Source organism: Equus asinus, chromosome 20 (assembly GCF_041296235.1).
Source record: "Equus asinus isolate D_3611 breed Donkey chromosome 20, EquAss-T2T_v2, whole genome shotgun sequence".
NCBI classification, from domain to species: Eukaryota; Metazoa; Chordata; class Mammalia; order Perissodactyla; family Equidae; genus Equus; species Equus asinus.
Genome location: NC_091809.1, coordinates 17,909,882 through 17,921,972, shown reverse-complemented (window position 1 = coordinate 17,921,972; position 12,091 = coordinate 17,909,882).

Sequence of the window (12,091 nt, the reverse complement as noted above, 5' to 3'; positions counted from 1 at the left end):
CCCGCAGCCGGTCCGGGCCGAGTCCCGGGGCTCTCCGGGCTCACGCCCTCTGCTCTCAAGAACACCCTGCGGGAGCAGAGCATTCACCTCGCACCCTCTGCTCTCTCCGCAGGGGCAGAGCCAGCCGCAGTGCCAGGAGCTCCCTGCCCGGCTCCAGCGCGGGCCCCGGCAGCAGCCCAGGTGAGTGGGCGGGACTCCGGAGGCTGGCCAGAGGGCCGCTGCTGCCCCGGCTCCAGGCCCCCAGCCAAGCCCCGCAGATGACCCTCCAGCTGGCGCTCAGCCTGAGCAGGACCTCCACCGCCTGGGGGGTGGGGGCAGGTGGCCAGGCAGAGTTTCCCTCGGGGAGGGGGCGGGGGCTGGCGGCTGGCAGCTCCCTCCCCAAGAGGCCTCTCGGAGGGCCCCTGGGAGCTGGAGAACTCAGAGCTTTCCTCCCGCAGGGGCCGCGGACGCCCAGCACGCAGAGGATGCAGATGGTCGTGGTGGTCCTGGAGCCGGGAACAGCCCTTGAGCTGCGCCTGGGTGCGGAAGTCCTGGTCCTGGCCCCCCACGCAGCCCTGCAGCTCACGCTCGGCAACCTGGCGCTCGTCGTCGTCCCTGCGCGCGTCCTGAGCTCTTCCGAGGCTCTCTGGTTCCCTGCCCACGCGCGCTGGCTCTGGCCCGGCCCGACCCAGGCCGCCTGGGCCATCAACGTGCAAGACGGATCCCTTTGCGCCCAGAGAGCGGAGCCCAGCGGAGCGCCCCCCGCGCCAGAGGACGGGGAGGCTAGGCGAGGCTGCCGGCCCCCCGCGGGACCCTGGGCCGGCGGAGTCCCGGGCCTCAGCCCCTCCTCCCCGCACACCCTCCTCCTCCAAGCTCTCCGCGGGGCCCCTGCCCGCCAGGGCTGCGGGCTCCCGCCCGGGCCCAGGCCGGGGCTGCGCCCTCTGCCGGCCGAGTTCAGCCTGGACCTCCGCGGCCTGGGGCCCCCGCCCAGCTCGGAGCTCAGACCTCTGCCTCCCTCCCCGAGTCCCAGTCCGCGGCCCAGAAGCTGCCGCGCGCCGCCCCGTCGCAGGCCCCCCGCCAAGGCCCGCAGGCGTCTCTTCCGAGGGGATTGATCGGCCGCGAGCGCCCACCCCACGCGCAAGAATTGGCGCACGCCGTTCGGGAGCCGCGGACGCCTGCCCCCTTCTAGGGTGTCTCCCTGAGGCGGCATCACTCTCTGCCGGGAACACCGCGCGGGCGGCTGGCGCTCCAGGCGGGAGCGGAGGCCGCCAGGGACCTCTCCCCCACACCCGGGCTCTGCCACAGGGGCTCCGGACAGGCGGAAGAGAGCACCGGGAGGGTGGGGAGAAAAGAGCTGCCCATCCCTCCTGCCGCGAAGGACTCCGACATCCAGAAGAGGGCACATCTGGTCACGGTCCTCTGCGAGGAACCACACCCAAGACCCTCGAAGAAAGCACGCCAAAGCCTGGAGCGCGCGCCTCCCCAGAGAGGGTCTCCCAAAGCACCTGAAAGCGGGCTCCGCCCGCATCACGCCCGGGAGCGGGAGCGGAAGGCGCAGGAGCTCTCCGGGTGGGGGGAGGGGGGCGTTAGCACACCTTGCCGCCATGAGAACGGCTCCAGGAGAACAGCACGATGGACCTGTCCGAAGGCTGGGCAGGACGTGGAGCCGCTGGAACTCTCCCCCGTTGCTGGCGGGGAGCCCAGAATGGGACAACTTGCTGAAATGGAGTGTAGTTCCTCGACTCCTTCATCCTAGGCTTCCCGTTCATCCCACCCGGCTCTCCCACTCTGAGAGATCTGCTTGAGAGCCACGAACGGGTCTGTTCAGGGAGACGCCGAAGGCCAGAGTGGCCAGCAGCTGTCTCCACAATACAGCCAAGGGTGGGGTGTGACCTCCCCCGTGCCCTTCGGGGTTGCGTGGAGACTGAGAAGGGGACCCACCCCGGCCAGGGCACTGCCCCTCAGCGATCAAGAGGATGGGCTTTTTCCGCTCGATTCCATGGCCCACCCCGGTCAGTCGACTCTGAATGCTTCTAGTCCCTCCAGGTGTTGGATGATTTTCAGGGCGGTTTGGGCGACCGGGGCTGTGGGAACCTTACGAGAGGCGATCGAGGACGTCTCCCTGCAGACCCAGGGTCTCGCATGCAATGGCACTTTCAGACGGGATGCGCCGAAACCGTGAAACCCACACTGGCTTTCCAAGCCTGCCACGAAGAGAAAGATGACCGTGACTCTTCACTCTAGGGGGGAAACGGCAGTGCCCATGATCCTATTGGAACTTGAGTGTAATAAATCGATACCGAAACGTGCTTGATTTTGGGGTGTGATCATTTCTTACGTCTGTTGGCTCGACAACTGGGAAGCACGTGGGGGCGCTGTTCTGTTTCCATCAGATTCGGCAGAACACACACGAGGAGAGGAAAGCCGGCAAGAGGGGAGGGGGTGGATTTCCAAAGGAGAAGGAAGCTCCGCCAACCCCGCAAAAGGCACACAGATGCGAGCGCCCGCGCACGCCCTCACGCACGCCGCCCACCCCCCACCCCGCCCACACACACAAACACACACACACACACAAACTCCGATGTAACACAGACATTCGCAGAGGCACGTTCACAAATTCCCGTAAAGTCTGCCTGAGCTCACCCCCAAATTCCCCTCCGAAGTTCTCAAAGGGCAAGCGATTGCCTAGTGAAAGGACTCCTCCCTCGAGGCTCCGGCTCCGAGGAAAGGAACTCAGAGCCCCGCCTGGTCGGCAAGCGGGCTGGGACTCAAGCCAGAGAGTCCCCCCGGGTCCGGCGTGCATGTGGCTCCCCTTTCTTCTACTCTTCGAAGCTCCCTAGTTTGGGAGAACTCGCGCTGGGATGGCCTTCCCAGAAATCCATTGATTGGTCCCCCGGAAGAATACCCTTCCGGTTGACCCTGAGAAGACCCCAGAAACAAGTCAGGTGAAGCACTTCCTGGCTGCAGGGAAGGGAGAGGGTCGAGCGGACAGGGAAGACGGCTGCCAGGCGACGGCTGGACGATGGGGGCGGAGTCAGGGAGAGGGGCCAGCGGACGGATCTGGAAGGGATTGGGCGGACTCTGAAGCAAGGCCTCCTCGGGAGTCCTCCTCACACGTCCCCCCTGGCCGGCCCCTCCTCTTCTGGAGCCCAGGGCCAACCAATCCCATCCGACCTGGACGACGACGAGCCCCCTGGCTCCGCCCCCGCTGACCCCAGCGGCGCGCATTTCCCCCGGATCTCCAGCAGTCCCTGCCCTCCTCCAACCGCCTCAGGCCACGGGAACGCTTCCTCCAGAACTGAGTGCCCAGCCTTGGGACAGACACTGCTCGTGCAGGAGAGAGAGGGGATCCGTGAGACGCCAGCTCCGATTTCCAGGTCGTAAGACCGGGACGAGGGTTTGCTTGGACAAAGGAGGCAGGAGCACCTTCCCGATGGATGGCTCCCGGCGCCCGAGGAGACCGCGGGAGTCCCGGACAGAATCAAAGGGCCGCAGAGCTGGAGACACCTGGTACGTTGGGACCTGGGTGACGGAGGACGAGGCGGGCTCCTCTGTGTGGCTAGGGGTGTGTGTGTGTGTGTGTGTGTGTGTGTTTGTGTGTGTGTGTGTGTGTGTGTGTGTGTGTGTGTGTGTGCGTGCGTGTTTCAGTGGATGGCACCAGGGGAGAGGAGAAGGGAGAAGCCGGGCCTCCCAGGAGGCTGGGCATTTGGAAGCTGAGGAAAGGGAGAATCGCTAGGTCCGGAGGAATCCCTTCGGGGTGGGGAGGTCGGGAGGAGCCCTCGGGAGACGCGTCTCGGGTTTGCTCCCTCCTTGCTCTCTTCCTGTGCTCCGGCCTTACAATTCCCCCTGCCGACACACTCTCTGTGGGGTCGTCTCCCTCCTCTGCGGGAAGGGAGAGGGGAGCAGAGGATCTGAGGGTTCCACCACCGTCTCACCCAGACGGGGGAGGGTTCCCTCCGTGTCCACTGTTTTTCTTCTGGCCCTCAGCACCGCGCGTGGAATCCGGGGGCAGACAGGACTGTCCCCTGTGGAGCGCGGGCACCACTTTCTGCAAAGTGCTCAGGCCCGAGGAGATGTCTCTCCTTCTCCTGTGGAGGAGCCCCCTCCAGAGGGCACTCTTTCCCGTGGGCACCGTCCCTGGTTCCCTCCCTATTGGCGGTGCAGGGGGGGGGGTGGGGGCTGGGGGTTTGGGGGGTGGGGGTGGGGCTTTCCCCAGCGAGGGGGTGAGGGAGGACGCGCGCAGAGGCGGGTGTCGGGACGCAAGCAGCACCCGGGGAGGAGCAGCTCTCCTTGGAAGGGAAGGACGCGTGCCTTGGCCCCGGGGCTCAGGGTGGGCGCGTGGGCGGGATGAGAAGGCGGGCTTTCAGGCGTGTGGGAAGTGGACCCCGGGTTCCTGCGTGCGAGGTCTGACCGTGTCCCTCCCTGTCCTGCAGCTCGGCCACCCCCGCCCCGGGGAAGGCGGCGAAGCGGAGGCGGCAGGTGGAGCAGGATCCCCGCACAGGTAAGGCGCTTTCCTGCTTTCTCGAAGGAGTGGGCTGCTGGGGAGAAGGCGTGCCAGGGCTTCAGGAAAGGAACAGCTGCCTCCTCTGGAATGTCCCGGGCGGCTTCCTCGGTTCTTCCGGCCACCCGTCCCGCAGCCGGTCCGGGCCGAGTCCCGGGGCTCTCCGGGCTCACGCCCTCTGCTCTCAAGAACACCCTGCGGGAGCAGAGCATTCACCTCGCACCCTCTGCTCTCTCCGCAGGGGCAGAGCCAGCCGCAGTGCCAGGAGCTCCCTGCCCGGCTCCAGCGCGGGCCCCGGCAGCAGCCCAGGTGAGTGGGCGGGACTCCGGAGGCTGGCCAGAGGGCCGCTGCTGCCCCGGCTCCAGGCCCCCAGCCAAGCCCCGCAGATGACCCTCCAGCTGGCGCTCAGCCTGAGCAGGACCTCCACCGCCTGGGGGGTGGGGGGAGGTGGCCAGGCAGAGTTTCCCTCGGGGAGGGGGCGGGGGCTGGCGGCTGGCAGCTCCCTCCCCAAGAGGCCTCTCGGAGGGCCCCTGGGAGCTGGAGAACTCAGAGCTTTCCTCCCGCAGGGGCCGCGGACGCCCAGCACGCAGAGGATGCAGATGGTCGTGGTGGTCCTGGAGCCGGGAACAGCCCTTGAGCTGCGCCTGGGTGCGGAAGTCCTGGTCCTGGCCCCCCACGCAGCCCTGCAGCTCACGCTCGGCAACCTGGCGCTCGTCGTCGTCCCTGCGCGCGTCCTGAGCTCTTCCGAGGCTCTCTGGTTCCCTGCCCACGCGCGCTGGCTCTGGCCCGGCCCGACCCAGGCCGCCTGGGCCATCAACGTGCAAGACGGATCCCTTTGCGCCCAGAGAGCGGAGCCCAGCGGAGCGCCCCCCGCGCCAGAGGACGGGGAGGCTAGGCGAGGCTGCCGGCCCCCCGCGGGACCCTGGGCCGGCGGAGTCCCGGGCCTCAGCCCCTCCTCCCCGCACACCCTCCTCCTCCAAGCTCTCCGCGGGGCCCCTGCCCGCCAGGGCTGCGGGCTCCCGCCCGGGCCCAGGCCGGGGCTGCGCCCTCTGCCGGCCGAGTTCAGCCTGGACCTCCGCGGCCTGGGGCCCCCGCCCAGCTCGGAGCTCAGACCTCTGCCTCCCTCCCCGAGTCCCAGTCCGCGGCCCAGAAGCTGCCGCGCGCCGCCCCGTCGCAGGCCCCCCGCCAAGGCCCGCAGGCGTCTCTTCCGAGGGGATTGATCGGCCGCGAGCGCCCACCCCACGCGCAAGAATTGGCGCACGCCGTTCGGGAGCCGCGGACGCCTGCCCCCTTCTAGGGTGTCTCCCTGAGGCGGCATCACTCTCTGCCGGGAACACCGCGCGGGCGGCTGGCGCTCCAGGCGGGAGCGGAGGCCGCCAGGGACCTCTCCCCCACACCCGGGCTCTGCCACAGGGGCTCCGGACAGGCGGAAGAGAGCACCGGGAGGGTGGGGAGAAAAGAGCTGCCCATCCCTCCTGCCGCGAAGGACTCCGACATCCAGAAGAGGGCACATCTGGTCACGGTCCTCTGCGAGGAACCACACCCAAGACCCTCGAAGAAAGCACGCCAAAGCCTGGAGCGCGCGCCTCCCCAGAGAGGGTCTCCCAAAGCACCTGAAAGCGGGCTCCGCCCGCATCACGCCCGGGAGCGGGAGCGGAAGGCGCAGGAGCTCTCCGGGTGGGGGGAGGGGGGCGTTAGCACACCTTGCCGCCATGAGAACGGCTCCAGGAGAACAGCACGATGGACCTGTCCGAAGGCTGGGCAGGACGTGGAGCCGCTGGAACTCTCCCCCGTTGCTGGCGGGGAGCCCAGAATGGGACAACTTGCTGAAATGGAGTGTAGTTCCTCGACTCCTTCATCCTAGGCTTCCCGTTCATCCCACCCGGCTCTCCCACTCTGAGAGATCTGCTTGAGAGCCACGAACGGGTCTGTTCAGGGAGACGCCGAAGGCCAGAGTGGCCAGCAGCTGTCTCCACAATACAGCCAAGGGTGGGGTGTGACCTCCCCCGTGCCCTTCGGGGTTGCGTGGAGACTGAGAAGGGGACCCACCCCGGCCAGGGCACTGCCCCTCAGCGATCAAGAGGATGGGCTTTTTCCGCTCGATTCCATGGCCCACCCCGGTCAGTCGACTCTGAATGCTTCTAGTCCCTCCAGGTGTTGGATGATTTTCAGGGCGGTTTGGGCGACCGGGGCTGTGGGAACCTTACGAGAGGCGATCGAGGACGTCTCCCTGCAGACCCAGGGTCTCGCATGCAATGGCACTTTCAGACGGGATGCGCCGAAACCGTGAAACCCACACTGGCTTTCCAAGCCTGCCACGAAGAGAAAGATGACCGTGACTCTTCACTCTAGGGGGGAAACGGCAGTGCCCATGATCCTATTGGAACTTGAGTGTAATAAATCGATACCGAAACGTGCTTGATTTTGGGGTGTGATCATTTCTTACGTCTGTTGGCTCGACAACTGGGAAGCACGTGGGGGCGCTGTTCTGTTTCCATCAGATTCGGCAGAACACACACGAGGAGAGGAAAGCCGGCAAGAGGGGAGGGGGTGGATTTCCAAAGGAGAAGGAAGCTCCGCCAACCCCGCAAAAGGCACACAGATGCGAGCGCCCGCGCACGCCCTCACGCACGCCGCCCACCCCCCACCCCGCCCACACACACAAACACACACACACACACAAACTCCGATGTAACACAGACATTCGCAGAGGCACGTTCACAAATTCCCGTAAAGTCTGCCTGAGCTCACCCCCAAATTCCCCTCCGAAGTTCTCAAAGGGCAAGCGATTGCCTAGTGAAAGGACTCCTCCCTCGAGGCTCCGGCTCCGAGGAAAGGAACTCAGAGCCCCGCCTGGTCGGCAAGCGGGCTGGGACTCAAGCCAGAGAGTCCCCCCGGGTCCGGCGTGCATGTGGCTCCCCTTTCTTCTACTCTTCGAAGCTCCCTAGTTTGGGAGAACTCGCGCTGGGATGGCCTTCCCAGAAATCCATTGATTGGTCCCCCGGAAGAATACCCTTCCGGTTGACCCTGAGAAGACCCCAGAAACAAGTCAGGTGAAGCACTTCCTGGCTGCAGGGAAGGGAGAGGGTCGAGCGGACAGGGAAGACGGCTGCCAGGCGACGGCTGGACGATGGGGGCGGAGTCAGGGAGAGGGGCCAGCGGACGGATCTGGAAGGGATTGGGCGGACTCTGAAGCAAGGCCTCCTCGGGAGTCCTCCTCACACGTCCCCCCTGGCCGGCCCCTCCTCTTCTGGAGCCCAGGGCCAACCAATCCCATCCGACCTGGACGACGACGAGCCCCCTGGCTCCGCCCCCGCTGACCCCAGCGGCGCGCATTTCCCCCGGATCTCCAGCAGTCCCTGCCCTCCTCCAACCGCCTCAGGCCACGGGAACGCTTCCTCCAGAACTGAGTGCCCAGCCTTGGGACAGACACTGCTCGTGCAGGAGAGAGAGGGGATCCGTGAGACGCCAGCTCCGATTTCCAGGTCGTAAGACCGGGACGAGGGTTTGCTTGGACAAAGGAGGCAGGAGCACCTTCCCGATGGATGGCTCCCGGCGCCCGAGGAGACCGCGGGAGTCCCGGACAGAATCAAAGGGCCGCAGAGCTGGAGACACCTGGTACGTTGGGACCTGGGTGACGGAGGACGAGGCGGGCTCCTCTGTGTGGCTAGGGGTGTGTGTGTGTGTGTGTGTGTGTGTTTGTGTGTGTGTGTGTGTGTGTGTGTGTGTGTGCGTGCGTGTTTCAGTGGATGGCACCAGGGGAGAGGAGAAGGGAGAAGCCGGGCCTCCCAGGAGGCTGGGCATTTGGAAGCTGAGGAAAGGGAGAATCGCTAGGTCCGGAGGAATCCCTTCGGGGTGGGGAGGTCGGGAGGAGCCCTCGGGAGACGCGTCTCGGGTTTGCTCCCTCCTTGCTCTCTTCCTGTGCTCCGGCCTTACAATTCCCCCTGCCGACACACTCTCTGTGGGGTCGTCTCCCTCCTCTGCGGGAAGGGAGAGGGGAGCAGAGGATCTGAGGGTTCCACCACCGTCTCACCCAGACGGGGGAGGGTTCCCTCCGTGTCCACTGTTTTTCTTCTGGCCCTCAGCACCGCGCGTGGAATCCGGGGGCAGACAGGACTGTCCCCTGTGGAGCGCGGGCACCACTTTCTGCAAAGTGCTCAGGCCCGAGGAGATGTCTCTCCTTCTCCTGTGGAGGAGCCCCCTCCAGAGGGCACTCTTTCCCGTGGGCACCGTCCCTGGTTCCCTCCCTATTGGCGGTGCAGGGGGGGGGTGGGGGCTGGGGGTTTGGGGGGTGGGGGTGGGGCTTTCCCCAGCGAGGGGGTGAGGGAGGACGCGCGCAGAGGCGGGTGTCGGGACGCAAGCAGCACCCGGGGAGGAGCAGCTCTCCTTGGAAGGGAAGGACGCGTGCCTTGGCCCCGGGGCTCAGGGTGGGCGCGTGGGCGGGATGAGAAGGCGGGCTTTCAGGCGTGTGGGAAGTGGACCCCGGGTTCCTGCGTGCGAGGTCTGACCGTGTCCCTCCCTGTCCTGCAGCTCGGCCACCCCCGCCCCGGGGAAGGCGGCGAAGCGGAGGCGGCAGGTGGAGCAGGATCCCCGCACAGGTAAGGCGCTTTCCTGCTTTCTCGAAGGAGTGGGCTGCTGGGGAGAAGGCGTGCCAGGGCTTCAGGAAAGGAACAGCTGCCTCCTCTGGAATGTCCCGGGCGGCTTCCTCGGTTCTTCCGGCCACCCGTCCCGCAGCCGGTCCGGGCCGAGTCCCGGGGCTCTCCGGGCTCACGCCCTCTGCTCTCAAGAACACCCTGCGGGAGCAGAGCATTCACCTCGCACCCTCTGCTCTCTCCGCAGGGGCAGAGCCAGCCGCAGTGCCAGGAGCTCCCTGCCCGGCTCCAGCGCGGGCCCCGGCAGCAGCCCAGGTGAGTGGGCGGGACTCCGGAGGCTGGCCAGAGGGCCGCTGCTGCCCCGGCTCCAGGCCCCCAGCCAAGCCCCGCAGATGACCCTCCAGCTGGCGCTCAGCCTGAGCAGGACCTCCACCGCCTGGGGGGTGGGGGGAGGTGGCCAGGCAGAGTTTCCCTCGGGGAGGGGGCGGGGGCTGGCGGCTGGCAGCTCCCTCCCCAAGAGGCCTCTCGGAGGGCCCCTGGGAGCTGGAGAACTCAGAGCTTTCCTCCCGCAGGGGCCGCGGACGCCCAGCACGCAGAGGATGCAGATGGTCGTGGTGGTCCTGGAGCCGGGAACAGCCCTTGAGCTGCGCCTGGGTGCGGAAGTCCTGGTCCTGGCCCCCCACGCAGCCCTGCAGCTCACGCTCGGCAACCTGGCGCTCGTCGTCGTCCCTGCGCGCGTCCTGAGCTCTTCCGAGGCTCTCTGGTTCCCTGCCCACGCGCGCTGGCTCTGGCCCGGCCCGACCCAGGCCGCCTGGGCCATCAACGTGCAAGACGGATCCCTTTGCGCCCAGAGAGCGGAGCCCAGCGGAGCGCCCCCCGCGCCAGAGGACGGGGAGGCTAGGCGAGGCTGCCGGCCCCCCGCGGGACCCTGGGCCGGCGGAGTCCCGGGCCTCAGCCCCTCCTCCCCGCACACCCTCCTCCTCCAAGCTCTCCGCGGGGCCCCTGCCCGCCAGGGCTGCGGGCTCCCGCCCGGGCCCAGGCCGGGGCTGCGCCCTCTGCCGGCCGAGTTCAGCCTGGACCTCCGCGGCCTGGGGCCCCCGCCCAGCTCGGAGCTCAGACCTCTGCCTCCCTCCCCGAGTCCCAGTCCGCGGCCCAGAAGCTGCCGCGCGCCGCCCCGTCGCAGGCCCCCCGCCAAGGCCCGCAGGCGTCTCTTCCGAGGGGATTGATCGGCCGCGAGCGCCCACCCCACGCGCAAGAATTGGCGCACGCCGTTCGGGAGCCGCGGACGCCTGCCCCCTTCTAGGGTGTCTCCCTGAGGCGGCATCACTCTCTGCCGGGAACACCGCGCGGGCGGCTGGCGCTCCAGGCGGGAGCGGAGGCCGCCAGGGACCTCTCCCCCACACCCGGGCTCTGCCACAGGGGCTCCGGACAGGCGGAAGAGAGCACCGGGAGGGTGGGGAGAAAAGAGCTGCCCATCCCTCCTGCCGCGAAGGACTCCGACATCCAGAAGAGGGCACATCTGGTCACGGTCCTCTGCGAGGAACCACACCCAAGACCCTCGAAGAAAGCACGCCAAAGCCTGGAGCGCGCGCCTCCCCAGAGAGGGTCTCCCAAAGCACCTGAAAGCGGGCTCCGCCCGCATCACGCCCGGGAGCGGGAGCGGAAGGCGCAGGAGCTCTCCGGGTGGGGGGAGGGGGGCGTTAGCACACCTTGCCGCCATGAGAACGGCTCCAGGAGAACAGCACGATGGACCTGTCCGAAGGCTGGGCAGGACGTGGAGCCGCTGGAACTCTCCCCCGTTGCTGGCGGGGAGCCCAGAATGGGACAACTTGCTGAAATGGAGTGTAGTTCCTCGACTCCTTCATCCTAGGCTTCCCGTTCATCCCACCCGGCTCTCCCACTCTGAGAGATCTGCTTGAGAGCCACGAACGGGTCTGTTCAGGGAGACGCCGAAGGCCAGAGTGGCCAGCAGCTGTCTCCACAATACAGCCAAGGGTGGGGTGTGACCTCCCCCGTGCCCTTCGGGGTTGCGTGGAGACTGAGAAGGGGACCCACCCCGGCCAGGGCACTGCCCCTCAGCGATCAAGAGGATGGGCTTTTTCCGCTCGATTCCATGGCCCACCCCGGTCAGTCGACTCTGAATGCTTCTAGTCCCTCCAGGTGTTGGATGATTTTCAGGGCGGTTTGGGCGACCGGGGCTGTGGGAACCTTACGAGAGGCGATCGAGGACGTCTCCCTGCAGACCCAGGGTCTCGCATGCAATGGCACTTTCAGACGGGATGCGCTGAAACCGTGAAACCCACACTGGCTTTCCAAGCCTGCCACGAAGAGAAAGATGACCGTGACTCTTCACTCTAGGGGGGAAACGGCAGTGCCCATGATCCTATTGGAACTTGAGTGTAATAAATCGATACCGAAACGTGCTTGATTTTGGGGTGTGATCATTTCTTACGTCTGTTGGCTCGACAACTGGGAAGCACGTGGGGGCGCTGTTCTGTTTCCATCAGATTCGGCAGAACACACACGAGGAGAGGAAAGCCGGCAAGAGGGGAGGGGGTGGATTTCCAAAGGAGAAGGAAGCTCCGCCAACCCCGCAAAAGGCACACAGATGCGAGCGCCCGCGCACGCCCTCACGCACGCCGCCCACCCCCCACCCCGCCCACACACACAAACACACACACACACACAAACTCCGATGTAACACAGACATTCGCAGAGGCACGTTCACAAATTCCCGTAAAGTCTGCCTGAGCTCACCCCCAAATTCCCCTCCGAAGTTCTCAAAGGGCAAGCGATTGCCTAGTGAAAGGACTCCTCCCTCGAGGCTCCGGCTCCGAGGAAAGGAACTCAGAGCCCCGCCTGGTCGGCAAGCGGGCTGGGACTCAAGCCAGAGAGTCCCCCCGGGTCCGGCGTGCATGTGGCTCCCCTTTCTTCTACTCTTCGAAGCTCCCTAGTTTGGGAGAACTCGCGCTGGGATGGCCTTCCCAGAAATCCATTGATTGGTCCCCCGGAAGAATAC